The 12,465-nt window shown below is 40.3% G+C and overlaps 2 non-coding genes across 2 annotated transcripts; one reads left to right on the top strand and one right to left on the bottom strand.

The window, feature by feature from the left end:
• Nucleotides 1–2,319: 2,319 nt before the first annotated feature.
• LOC112739195 (small nucleolar RNA R71) lies at nt 2,320–2,426 on the top strand. The gene has a single exon (XR_003170132.1). It is a non-coding gene; the product is annotated as a small nucleolar RNA R71 (small nucleolar RNA).
• A 5,817-nt stretch (nt 2,427–8,243) lies between these two features.
• Nucleotides 8,244–8,351, bottom strand: LOC112739009 (small nucleolar RNA R71). Its single transcript, XR_003169952.1, has one exon. It is a non-coding gene; the product is annotated as a small nucleolar RNA R71 (small nucleolar RNA).
• Between the last annotated feature and the right edge of the window lie 4,114 nt (nt 8,352–12,465).

Genomic DNA, 12,465 nt, shown 5'->3' with positions numbered 1-12,465 from the left:
GTTCAAGGTTCTAAGAGTGACATGATATGAATTGAATTCATGTTCTCTTAGTGTGCCTTGAACACCAAACCTGTTCTTCACTATATGTTGCATAAAAGGATTCATTTAAGTATATGTCAGAGTTGAATTGGAATTCATGAACCTTGCATCATTAACTACTTAAAAGCATATAAAACATGGGTTGCCTCCCATGAAGCGCTTCTTTAGCTTCACTAGCTTGACGTTCTGACTTTGTCAGGGTGGTTGGTAATGCTTCAAAGCTTCCCCCCTCGCAGTAAATCTATCTCCATTGGCTTTATCAAGGATCTCCACATGTTCTAAGGAGAGAATCCTGTTGATGGTGAAAACTTTAGGTAGCTGAGATGGGATGGTGGGGAGATGAGGTGGGATAACTGGGAAATAAGCTTAGATCACTTTATCCCTTGGGGAGAAATCCTCTGTAGGGATCTTCTTGTTCCTCCACCCCCTTGTGGTGCCTTCTTCTTTGTTTCTTTTGACATTGCCGTATTCTTTGTGACCTCTTCTTTCAAGGAAATTTTGTTGCTGGTCTCTCATGACTCTGGTGGTTTTGGTTCCTCCTGATTTTCCTTATGTTGTGATAGCTGCTGATTATCTTGTTCATCAACCAAAGGAATTCCCTGTGCTTCAATGCTTGTTTCTTCCACCAGTGCTTTGTCGTGCTCTTTCCTTAGTTCCTTGCTTTTCTGATCTGCTTCTTGTGAGGGTTTGAAGACATTGAATGCGAGTTGTTTGTCATGTATCCTCAATATTAGCTCTCCTCGCTCCACATCTATGAGCGCTCTGGCTGTAGCTAGGAACGGTCTTCCCAATATGATTGGGTGGATGTGACTCTCTTCTATTTCCAATATGACAAAGTCTGTGGAAAGGAAGTAGTTCCCAACCTTTACCAACACGTTTTCAACCACTCCCACTGCTTGTTTTTGAGTTTTGTCAGCCAGCCTGATGACTACGTCTGTGGGCATTAGCTCATTGATCTGCAGCTTCTTCATAAGGGATAAAGGCATTAAGTTGATGCTTGCTCCCAGGTCACAGAGTCCGTTGTCAAACATTGTTTCTCCTATGGCGCAGGGGATGTGAAAACTCCCTGGGTCCTTCCTCTTTGTAGGCAACTCTGGCTGAATGAGAGCACTGCACTCCTTATTCATCACTATTGTTTTCCCTCCCTTGAGTGAGCTTTTCCTGGTCAACAATTCTTTCATATACTTAATGTATGAGGGCATTTGTTGAAGAGCCTTGATGAATGGTATGTTCACATGGAGAGATGCAAATATGTCAAGGAACTTTGAGTATATTCTCTTTTCTACACCACCCTTGAGTCTTTGGGGAAAAGGAGCATAGAGCCTCAGCAGCTCCTTCTGTGTAATTTTGGTTTCTTGGTGATCCTCTTCCTGTTTCTCTGCTGATGTGTCTCCAGGTTGTTCTAATGGTTTGTTCGGATTTTCCTCAGTCCCTTTATCACTTGTAGTGACCATCTTGCAGTCTTCCTATCTTACTTTCTTTGCTTCACCTCTCGGATTTTTCTCTGTGTCACTTGGGAAGCTGTCAGTGGGTTTGGGAATCTTCTCAAAGAGGTATCCCACTTGAAATTCTAGCCTCTGAATGGTGTCTCCCTGGTTTTTGAGATTAGCTCGCACCTCCTCTTTGAACACCTTGTTATCTTGAATTTCTTTGCATATTCCTTCAAGTAAAGTCTCTATCCTTGAGAGTCTGTCCTCGGATGATGGTGAGTTAGAGTTGGAGTGATGAGAAGGGCCATTCGGGCTTTGGTATGGATGTTGAGGTGTGTTGTTAGGTAGGTGCTGATATGATCTCTGTGTGGAATGTTGGTAAGCTGCATTATTGTTGGGGTTGTGACGTCTCTGATCTTGGCCTTGGTCTTGTTGGTTTTCCCACCCAAAGTTTGGGTGGTTCCTCCAACAAGGATTGTAAGTCTTGGAGTATGGATCATGTGCCTGCCTGGGTGAGTTTCCAATGTAGTTGGCTTGTTCCTGATCACCCTCTGCCTCTGCATTCACTCCTTCTTGAGTTACTGATGAGGTGGTGATTGCTGCTACTTGGTTCCTCTCCATCTTCTTGGTAAGGTTAGCCAGCTGCTTCGTAATCAGCTTGTTCTGGGCCAGCAGTGCATCCACGTTGTTTAGCTCCATTACTCCTCTAGTGTTGCCCCTTTCAAAGACATCTATGGCTTCTTCAATGGTTTTCTTCTTGTTTAGAGATCCCCCGGATGAGTGGTCTACTGCCTTCTTTGATTCATAAAAAAGGCCTTCATAAAAAATGTGTAGCTGTACCCATTCATTGAACATATCTGGGGGGAACCTTCTTGTCAGATCCTTAAACCTCTCTCATGCTTCATATAGAATCTCACCATCTTGTTGTCTGAAAGTTTGGACCTCAGCTCTCAACCTGTTGATTCTTTGAGGAGGATAGAATCTCGCCAAGAATTTGTTCACTACATCTTTCGAGGTTGTTAAGCTTTCTTTCGGGAAGGATTCCAGCCATTTAGATGCCTTGTCCTTGAGTGAGAAGGGGAATAGGAGCAGTCTATAGGTGTCAGGAAGAACACCATTAGACTTCACAGTATCACATATCCTCAGGAAGGTGGTTAGATGTTGATTGGGGTCTTCTTGGACACCTCCTCCGAACGAACAGTTGTTCTGAACAAGGGTGATGAGCTATGGCTTAAGTTCAAAGTTATTGGCATGTATGGTTGGCTTTTGGATGCTACTTCCACAGTTTCCTGGGTTTGGATTGATGTAAGATCCCAGAACTCTTCTCTCTTGCCCAGCATGATGCACAGGGCCTTCTCTGCCATGGTCGTGAGCTTTTTCTTCATGATGGTTCTCCATATTCTCATCCATGTCTGGTTCAAAATACTCCTCTTCTTCCTCCGTACCAACTACTCTCTTTCCTCTTGCTTCCCTCCTTAATCTAAGGAAGGTCCTCTCAGGTTCAGAATCAAAAGAAGTTGAAGCCCCGCTTCTTCTACCTGTCATACAACCAACAAGGCAAAAGCAAGAAGGGGTAGATGCAGAGAGTATTCTTGTTAGAAATGCTGTTAGTGTGAGTGATGCAATATACCAAATAGTTAGTGGGTTAGTGAACTGAACTGTAAACAACTAAGACAAGGGTAAGGAAAAAAAGGAAAACAGCTAAACTGAAAGTGAATTAGTCAAATGAAATCAAACAAAGTAAAAAAAATGCTCAATCTAGTTATCCACCAATTTAATCATTGTTGATACAAAATCAATCCCCGGCAACGGCGCCATAAACTTGATGCACGGAAACTTGTCTCTCAACAAATTTCCCTCGGCAAGTATACCGAATTGTCGTCAAGTAAAAACTCACAATAGAGTGAGGTCGAATCCCACAGGGATTGATTGGTCAATCAACTTTAATTAGAGGAACGTTCTAGTTGAGCTAAGCAGAATTTAATGTGAGAGTTACAGAAAATTAAATGGCGGGAAAGTAAATAGCAGAAAATGTAAATACTAGAAATAAAGAGCTGAATGTAAATGGCGGAAAGTAATTGCAGAAATTAAATAGAATGGGTGAGATAGGATATGGGGAGTTCATTGGGCTTAGGAGATGTTGTATTCTCCGGATCAAGTTCATCTTCATCTCTTCCTCAATCAATGCATTCATTGATCTCCTTGGCAATCTTAAGTGATTGAATTCCAATTCCTTGGTAATTCAATCTCTCAAATCTTGATCAGTAGCTAATTCCTTGGTCTAATTGCTCATGAGAAGAGATGAAGTATGGTCAACTGATTATACCACATGTATTTCCAAATCAAAATGTTGGTAGGATTATATGTCACTATATCCATCCAAACCCCAATTTGGTCCAACATGAGAAAGCATTTCTAGCATGATCTCTTCATTCCTCTTCCAAGGTTCCGAAGAGATCCAAGTATGAATAGCTTCTTTTCCAAGATAACTACCCAATTGGATGAAGATTGAAAGCTTTCTAGTAAAATCAAGAGAAAAGAAAGAGGAAGGATAATGAAAACTATTATTGATCCATCAAATTACAACAGAGCTCCCTAACCCAATGAAAGGGGTTTAGTTGTTCATAGCTCTAGGAGTAGAAAATAAAGATGGAGAATGCATTATGAAAGTAAAACTACAAGTTGCAGAGGAAGTAAAATTATACAGAGAGTAGTTCTCCCAATCCCCCAAAAGCTCCCTTCTCTAGTTCAAAACTACTCCTATATATACTACTCTTCTGATCTTCTAGTTGGCTCTTCATGTCTTTGGATATGGGCCTTTGGGTCTTGAGTTTGAAGCAGTTTGGAATCTTCAGTGGGCTCAGCTTTACTTGCAGAGAAAGTGTGAAGTAGGCATGGACTTCAGCTAGGACGTTAGTGGCGTTAACGTTTAAGTGAAAATGTGGGTTCGAGAACGTTAGTGACAATCACCTTTTTCACTAACGTTTCTAGCCCAAGATGGTTCACGTTAACTTGAACGTTAGTGGCACTAACGTGACCACTAACGTTGCCTCTTAATTCTTCGCAAACGTTATTGGGGTTTAGCTTTTTCACTAACGTTGCTCTTAACCTCCTTTTCCCACGTTAGAGTCCACGTTAGTATAACTAACGTGGCTCTTAACGTGGGCATGCCTTAGCCTCGAGAACGTTAGTGACACTTACCTTTGTCATAACGTTTCAAACACCCTGCTTCCCACGTTACAGTTCACGTTATTTAGGTTAACGTGACATCTAACGTGGTAGTGATAGCCATATCCAACGTTAGTGACAAAGGTGAGTGTCACTAACGTTGGCACTTCTTTCCTTTCACGTTAGTGTACTTAACGTGACTCTTAACGTGGCTAGGTGTGCCCCCTTTTCCAACGTTAGTGGCATTCACTTTTACTACTAACATTGGAGCTTTGATTCTCTTCCACGTTAGCTTCCACGTTAACGTAGTTAACGTGGCAACTAACGTGGGCTATGATGGCTCACGCAGGCGTTATTGGCAATCACTTTTCTCATTAACGTTGCAAGCTATCCTCCATTCCACGTTAATGGTCACGTTAGTTAGACTAACGTGGCTATTAACGTGGCATCTTCCTTGCTTCCTTTGTCCTGAAATCAAGCAATTAAAGTGCATCAAAGCTAGGTTCTAACCCATGAGATCTTGCATCATTCATCTTATCATTCAATTCATGCATAATTCTCATAAAATCATATAAAATTCACAATGTTTGCTTGAATCAAGATGTAAATGATTATTTATCCAAAACTTGCTTATTTCCTAAGAAAGTGCATGAAACTACCCTAAAACAGTAAAGAAAAGGTCAGTAAAACTGGCCAAAATGCCCTGGCATCACACTGCCATTGATTTTGATTGTCACCCCACCTCAAGTTAGGATGGCTCCTCCATGATAAATTGTATGTATCACCATGGAAGTCATTTTGGAAAGAACTTGAGGTGTTGCGCATGTACTGAACTTGCTCAGGCTGCTGCTCATTATTGCATTTCTTAAAACCTTAATCATATTGATCCCATCCATTTGAAGGTTGGCTTGCTGTGCTCATGATGCCAGGGCATCTTAGGCTAGTTTCACCAGCCTTTTTCTTTGTTTTTAATAGGTTTTATGCACTTTCTTGAGCTATAAGTAAGCAAATTGGGTAGAAATTCATGTATGCCTAGATTCATTCAACCATGAGTGATTTGATGCAATTTCATGATGATTCATGCTATGATTACTTGTATGCTAAGAATGATAAGAATTCTCATGACTTTAGCAAGGCTTTGATGCATTTATTGGTTGATGATAGGTGAAGGAAAGCATGGAAGAAGGCTGAAGAAGGAGCATGAAAAATATGAAGAGGAAGCAACGTTGGTATTTTGCTGATGCTCACGTTGGAGGGAGCGTTGGAGGTCCAACATTACCCCCAACATGGTGATAAAATGACCAATTCTGGGGTTGAATGATTTTCAAGCGACGCATACGCGTCTAAGACGCGTACACGTGAAAAAGCAAAATTTTTCGTATCCACACGCAAGCGTGAGTCACGCACACGCGTGGAATAGCAAACTTGACCATCCACGCATACGCATGGGTCATGCGTACGCGTCATTACACGAATGTTGGAGTCCAACGTTGCCTCAAACGCTAGCCTCCAATGTCCACGATAAGGAACCCAAACTTTAGATTTGAAAAACTTGAATCGACGCGTACGCGTCAGTGATGGGTACGCGTGGATGGGAAAAAGAGCGATTCACGCGTAAGCGTGGAGTATGCGCATGCATGAAAACGCCAATTTTGGAGGGAGCATTGGAGGTCCAACGCTGAGGCCAACGTCCCCTGCATGGTTTTAAAGCTATAAAATGAAATCTTTGCATCCACGCGCACACATGCAGCACGGGTACGCGTGGATGAGAATTTTTGCCCATTGTGCACAAACGAACAAAGCACGCGTACGCGTGGATAGCGGGACGTTGGCCCTCCAACGTTGAGTCAAACGCCAATGACAGCAAGTTTCTCTGGTTTTTCTGAAGAGCGTTTGAGTCAATGTTGGCCATCCAACGTTGACCCCAACGTGAAGCATCAGTCTCTGCAATTCACACCAATCTCTTCTCAACAGCAAAGGAAACCAATTGGAGCCAATTCAACCTAATTCCATCAAGGCCAAAAGCCCAATTCAGAGATTGAAGATCAATGGAAGAGAGTGTATAAATAGCTTAGAATTTAAGTTAGAGAGGACCTTTGGACCTTTTTCGGGAATTTTTCACTTTTCAGTTTAATTTAGCTTTCTGCAATTCTTTAATTTTCAGCAATGTCTCTTTCAATTGTAATTCCATTTTGAGAGCTATGAACAACTAAACCTCTTTCATTGGGTTAGGGAGCTCTATTGTAATTCAATGGATCAATAGTAGTTTACATCTTCTTCTTCTCTCTTTTCTCTTGATTTTGTTAGAAAGCTTTTGGTCTTAATTCAATTGGATAGTTGTCTTGAGAGATAAGCTATCCATAATTGGAATTCTTTGGAGCCTCGAGAGAGGAATAAAGAGTTCATGCTAGAATTACTTTCTCACATTGGATTAGATTGGGGGTTGGATGGATATAGTGACATGTAATCCTACCAATACTTTGATCTATGAATTTGTGTGGTATAGTTAGTGACCGAACTTCAACACTTCTCATGAGCAATTAAATCAAGACATTGGGCAATTGTTCATGCTTAGAGAGATTGGTGAGCCAAGACATTGGGATCCAATCATCTAAGATTGCCAAGCAATGTCAATGAATGCATTGATTGAGGAAGAGATGAAAATGATTTGATCCAGAGAATTCAATATCTCCTAAAACCCAATGAATCCCCATCTCTGATCTACCCATTCTATTAACTTTCTGTCTTTAATTTCGTGCAATTTCCATTCCCATTTAATTTCTTGCAATTTAAGCTTCGGTCATTTAATTTCAGCAATTTAATTTATGCTCATTTACTTTCTTGCAATTTAAGCTTCCCGCTAATTTACTTTCTGCAATTCCTAATTTAATTTCGATTTCGCCCAACTAGTATAATTATCCAATTAACATTGCTCAATCTACCAATCCCTGTGGGATTCGACCTCACTCTACTGTGAGTTTTTACTTGACGACAATCCGGTGCACTTGCCAGAAGGAAATTTGTTGAGAGGCAAATTACTGCACATCAAGTTTATGGCACCTTTGCCAGGGATTGGTTTTGTATTGACAATTACTAAATTGAAGGATAACTAGATTGAGCACTTTACTTTTTCTTTTGATTAATTGCAATTTAATTTCAGTTGTTCATTTTATTCTCTGCAAATTTCTTTTGAACAAACATGCCAGAAGAGGTGGAGCTAACCCTGCTGGACAAGAGAGGAGAGTTTTGGGATCATACATCAATCCAAATCCAGGAAATTATGGTAGCAGCATTCAAAGGCCATCTATCCATGCTAATAATTTCGAATTGAAGCCTCAGCTCATAACTCTTGTCCAGAACAACTGTTCTTTTGGAGGAAGTGCACAAGAGGATCCTAATGAGCATCTCACTAAATTCTAAAGGATATGTGACACAGTTAAATCTAATGGTGTTCATCCTGACACCTATAGATTGCTACTGTTTCCATTTTCTTTGAGGGACAAGGGATCAAAATGGCTAGAATCATTCCCCAAGGAAAGCTTGACCACCTGGGAAGATGTAATGAACAGATTCTTAACAAGGTTCTACCCTCCACAAAGAGTAAACATGCTAAGAACTGAAGTGCAGACATTCAGACAGTAAGATGGTGAAACTCTTTATGAAGCCTGGGAGAGATTCAAAGATTTGACAAAGAAATGCCCCCCTAACATGTTTAATGAGTGGGTGCAAATCCACATCTTTTATGAAGGGCTGAATTGTGAATCAAGGAAGGCAATAAACCACTCATCTAGAGGTTCCATCAACAAGAAGAAGACCATTGAAGAATCCATTGATGTTATAGAGACAGTGGCTGACAATGAGTATTTTTATGCCTCAGATAGGAGCAACAACAGGAGAGTCTTGGAATTAAACCATATGGATGCAATCCTGGCCCAGAATAAGATGATCACCAAGCAACTGGCTGAATTGACCAAGCAAATGGAGAAGAATCAGGCTGCAGCTATCCATACTCAACCATCACCCCAAGAAGAGTTGGATACAAAAGAAGGAGTTAACTGGGAGGAAGCTAATTTACCTAGGGAACTCATCTAGGCAAGCTAATGATCCATACTCTAAAACCTATAACTCTGGTTGGAGGAAATACCCAAACTTTGGGTGGGGGAACCAACAAAGCCAAGGCCAAGATCACAGACCCCATAACCCAAACCAGTATAACAACTCCACTCACCAAAACTCCAACCAAAAACCATACCAGACCACACAACACTTATTCACAGCCACCATACCAAAGCCACAACAACCACTCTCAACACCCCAATTCCAACCAACCATCACCATATGAAGATGACAGAATGGCAAAACTAGAAGCTATAATAGTAAACCTTAACAAAGAGTGTGAAGACATGAAAAAATTCCAGGAAGAATTGAGAGGTAGTATGAAAAGCCGAGGGAAGGTTCTTAAGAATATCAAATCTCAGGTAGGACATCTTTTACAACAGGCTCCAAAGTCCACTGATAGTTTCCCAAGTGATACAGAGAAAAACCGAGAGGGGAAATGAAGAAGGTAAGGTGGGAAGAATGCAAGTCAATCAATCTAAGCAGTGAAGAAGGTCTGAAGGAAGAATGCTCCAGACACTCAGAGCATAATAAAGGAGAGTCAAGGAAGAATGTAAGGGAGATAGAAGAAATGGCTTGCCTTGAACAGAGGAAGGAACAAAAAAAGAAAGAATACCTCAAGCCCTTTGTGCCACAAGCACTGATGACATGTCACCATGTCATGTTTTTCTATGCTTTTTCATTTGTTTTCAATAGGTTTTATGCACTTTCTTGAGCCATAAGCAAGCCAATTGGGTAGATTTTCATGTTTCCTCTGATTTAATCAACCATGTATGAATCCATGCTATTTCATGAGGTTTTATGCTATAATTGTCACATATTATGAAAAAATGAATATCTCATGATTTTAAGCATAGCTTTGATGTGTTTGGTTGATTAATGATAGGTGAAGAAAGCTTGGAGAAAGGTTGAAGCAAGAAGGAATGGCTAGGAGTAAAGAAAGGACAATGGAATAAGTGAAAATGAACCAGGAAGCAAAAAGCTGGACCAAAAGTTAGCCTCAAACTTTTGCACAAACTTTTGGGTGAAAAGTTAGCCCCAACGTTAGCCCCTAACTTTTGGGCTAACGTTGGCACATGAAAGTTACTCCCTGGGCACCAAAAGTTTGCGCCAACGTTAGCCCCTAACTTTGTGGCTAACGTTGGCATGAGAAAAACACTCCCTGGGCACCAAAAGTTTGCGCAAACGTTAGCCTCTAACTTTTGGGCTAACGTTGGCACATGAAAAACACAAAGGGGGAGCAAAAGTTTGCGCCAACGTTAGCCTCTAACTTTTGGGCTAACGTTGGCGCCATAAGTGCACTAAGGAAGGCCAACGTTGGAGCAAAAGTTAGACCCCTAACTTTTGCACCAACGTGGGTATCAGCAAAACATGGGGGCTGATATGAAAAGTTGGACCAAAAGTTTGCCTCAAACTTTTGGTCAAACTTTTACTCAAACTTTTGCAAAACTCCAACCCGGTTCACTTGGTTCACTTTGGTTCCTCTCCAAACTCCAAGAGCAATCAACCAAGTCCTCTATCAACCCAATTCCATCAAGAGCAAGGGCCCAATTGTCATCACTCAAAGGCACAAGAGATAGATAAAATAGGTATTTCATTTAATTGTAATTTGTTTTGAATTTCATTTTCATTTTGTAAAAATGCCTATATAAGGCATCATTCTCATTTTAGAAAGTAAGCCCGAATAGAGAGAATAGAGGCGAGCTCCACTAGGGAGCATTAGGAATATAGAACTCTCTCTCTTTAGTTTTTCTTTTTGTTTTGAATCTTGGGTTGAGAATTGAAGAAATTCTGTTTCAATTTCAACTTGAGAATTCTCTCTGTTTTCCCCTTCTGCAAACTTTCAGTGAATTGCAATTTGAATTAAAACTCTCTTTACTGCTTTCATCTCAATTTCTTCTGCAAATTGTTTACTGTTGGATCAAGGAAGGAATTGAGATCTAGACTTGTTTTCTAGTCTCTTGGATCCCCTGAGATCTTCACTTGTCTTTCTAGATTTCACAATTGAACTGCATTTCATTTTCTGTTCGATTCCTGAATTCAATTTACATTAAGCCTGCTGCAAATTTCATTTACTTTCCTGCACGTGTGTTCCTCTGCATTTTACATTTGAGCCACTGTGATCTGAATTTACTTTTCATGCAATTTTAATTTCCTTGCAATTGTTCTAAGCTTTGATTTACTGCTTTCATTTAATTTCCCTGAACCCAGTCCCCTTTACTTTTCATGCAAATTTACTTTTCTTGCAATTTAAGTTTCAGCTATTTTACTTTCTTGTTCTTTAAGTTACTATCCAATTTACTTTCTGCACTTTAATTTTCCTTGTCATTTACTTTCTGCTGCATCAATTATCACACAAATGTTAGCTTGACTAAACTAATCACCCACTAAAGTTGCTTGATCCATCAATCCCTATGGGATCGACCTCACTCCCGTGAGTTTTATTACTTGATACGACCCGGTGCACTTGCCGGTTAGTTTTGGGTGTTTTGGAGAAATTCGTTTCTCCGCGAAAATATCCCATCAAGTTTTTGGCGCCGTTGCCGGGGATTGATTTAGATCAACAATGATTATGTGGGTGAGAAGTCTAGATCAAGCATTTTCTTTATTTTTGTTTTCTGTTTCAAAGTGAAACCAAGGTGTTTGAGTTTTTGCCTCACTAAGAAATTCTCATCTTTGATATGAGTAATTTCAATTTTCCTTGGTTGTGCGTTTTACAAAACTCAAATGGAGTTCAACTCATCTTATGATCAAACAAATTCTATGGGATATCACCCACCATCACCAATCTCTAATGATGGATGGGAATATCACCAAGAAACTTCAAATTCTGGGCTCTCCAATTCATGGAGCCATGCTTCAGAACCACAAGATGAGAAAGAAAATCATGTGGGATACCAACCACCACTACAAAATAATTCAAATTATTATCCTCATGGTAGATGGGAGTATCACCAAAGAATGAAAGAGCATCCACCCTCACGTCCCAGTCTCTCATTTAAAAGTTCTTCATCACTTAATTATGCCTCAACACAAAGTTTCCTCCAAAGTCCATACCAGTCATCCCATCAATCACACAACTCATTCCACACCCATCAACACAACTTCACCACAACACATTCACGTCACCAATATTACTCTCAACCTTCATCTCTTGAATTAACAGATGAGGAATACCTTGAAGCCATTGAAATACAGAGAAAACTAGTGGAAAGATACACAAAATCCCCATCTTGGAAAGAATTCGTATTCAAGAAGATGAATGAGTCCTCAGGGCAATCAAGGGGGAACTTAGAACCATCAAACAGTGAAGATGAAGACCAATTTGTGAGTGAGGAAGTGGAAAAACAAGATGAGGAGGCTACTGCATCAAGTGAACTTTCAATAAAGAATGAGGTGGTTAAAAATGAAACTACACTTGAGATAACAAAGGAACATGAAGAACCACAACTCTCACAAATTTCCCTGACCCAAAAACTCTCAACAATTGAATCTGTGATTGAAAAATATGAAGAGGAGATGAAGAAATATTGGGAAGATCAACAAACCTCCTCAATGAAAAAGCTATTAAGTCAAATGTTGGGTGCAAGGGAGGAAGTAGAAGAGCAAGAAAGTGAGAAAGACAACCAAAGAATTCCAAACTCAAGTGAAGCAAAGAAGTACATAAAGGAGGAGTTCATGGAACCACCAATACAAGAGACTCTTGATGAAA

Source organism: Arachis hypogaea, chromosome 13 (assembly GCF_003086295.3).
Source record: "Arachis hypogaea cultivar Tifrunner chromosome 13, arahy.Tifrunner.gnm2.J5K5, whole genome shotgun sequence".
Taxonomy (NCBI): Eukaryota; Viridiplantae; Streptophyta; class Magnoliopsida; order Fabales; family Fabaceae; genus Arachis; species Arachis hypogaea.
This window is presented reverse-complemented; position numbering and strand designations above follow the sequence as displayed.